General features: G+C 41.3%; 1 non-coding gene across 1 annotated transcript; it reads left to right on the top strand.

The window, feature by feature from the left end:
• Positions 1-1,065: 1,065 nt before the first annotated feature.
• LOC148568512 (small nucleolar RNA R71) lies at positions 1,066-1,173 on the top strand. Its single transcript, XR_015882759.1, has one exon. It is a non-coding gene; the product is annotated as a small nucleolar RNA R71 (small nucleolar RNA).
• Positions 1,174-1,385: the final 212 nt, after the last annotated feature.

Genomic DNA, 1,385 nt, shown 5'->3' with positions numbered 1-1,385 from the left:
GGTGAACAAGGGAGGTTCATCTTCCCAAGTCTCAATACCAAATAATTTGGCATTCAGCTTCATGATTGCACCAAGGTACTTGGTAACTTGCTCCTTAGTAACATTCTCATTCTCTTCAGAAGATGAATGCTCATCAGAGCTCATGAATGGAATAAGGAGGTTCAATGAAATCTCTATGGTCTCTAGATGAGTCTCAGATTCCTTTGGTTCCTCAGAGGGAAGCTCCTTATTGATCACTGGACGTCCAAGGAGGTCTTCCTCCTTGGGATTCACGTCCTCCCCTTCCTCTCTAGGTTCGGCCGTGTTGACTATATCAATGGCCTTGCATTCTCCTTTTGGATTTTCTTCTGTATTGCTTGGGAGAGTACTAGGAGGGATTTCAGTGATCCTTTTACTCAGCTGGCCCACTTGTGCCTCCAAATTTCTAATTGAGGACCTTGTTTCATTCATGAAACTTACAGTGGCCTTAGATAGATCAGAGACTAAGTTTGCTAAATTAGATGTATTTTTTTCAGAGTTCTCTGTCTGTTGCTGAGTAGATGATGGAAAAGGTTTACTATTGTTAAACCTATTTCTTCCACCATTATTAAAGCCTTGTTGAGGCTTTTGTTGATCCTTCCATGAGAGATTTGGGTGATTTCTCCATGAGGGGTTATAGGTGTTTCCATAAGGTTCACCCATATAATTTACCTCTGCTATTGCAGGGTTATCAGGATCATAAGCTTCTTCTTCAGAAGATGCCTCTTGAGTACTGTTGGATGCAGCTTGCATTCCATACAGACTCTGAGAAATCATATTGTCTTGCTGAGTCAATATTTTATTCTGAGCCAATATGGCATTCAGAGTATCAATTTCAAGAACTCCCTTCTTCATAGGCGTCCCATTATTCACAGGATTCCTTTCAGAAGTGTACATGAACTGGTTATTAGCAACCATGTCAATGAGTTCTTAAGCTTCTGTAGGCATTTTCTTTAGGTAAATAGATCCACCTGCAGAAGTATCCAATGACATCTTAGCTAATTCAGATAGACCATCATAGAATATATCCAGGATGGTCCATTCTGAAAGCATGTCAGAAGGACACTTTTTGGTCAGTTCCTTGTATCTCTCCCAAGCTTCATAGAGGGATTCACCTTCTTTCTGTCTGAAGGTTTGAACATCCACTCTAAGCTTACTCAACTTATGAGGAGGAAAGAACTTGGCTAAGAAAGCCTTGACCAGCTTATCCCAAGAGTTCAGGCTATCCTTAGGTTGAGAGTCTAACCATATTCTAGCTCTGTGGTGCACGAATTGTAAATCACACTTTTTACAACTCGTACCACTAACCAGCAAGTGCACTGGGTCGTCCAAGTAATACCTTACATGAGTAAGGGTCGATCCCACGG

Source organism: Arachis ipaensis, chromosome B4, assembly GCF_059453495.1.
Source record: "Arachis ipaensis isolate K30076 ecotype BB chromosome B4, ASM5945349v1, whole genome shotgun sequence".
Classification (NCBI taxonomy): Eukaryota; Viridiplantae; Streptophyta; class Magnoliopsida; order Fabales; family Fabaceae; genus Arachis; species Arachis ipaensis.
The sequence above is the reverse complement of the archived record's forward strand: the minus strand, read 5'-3'. Positions and strand labels throughout refer to the sequence as shown.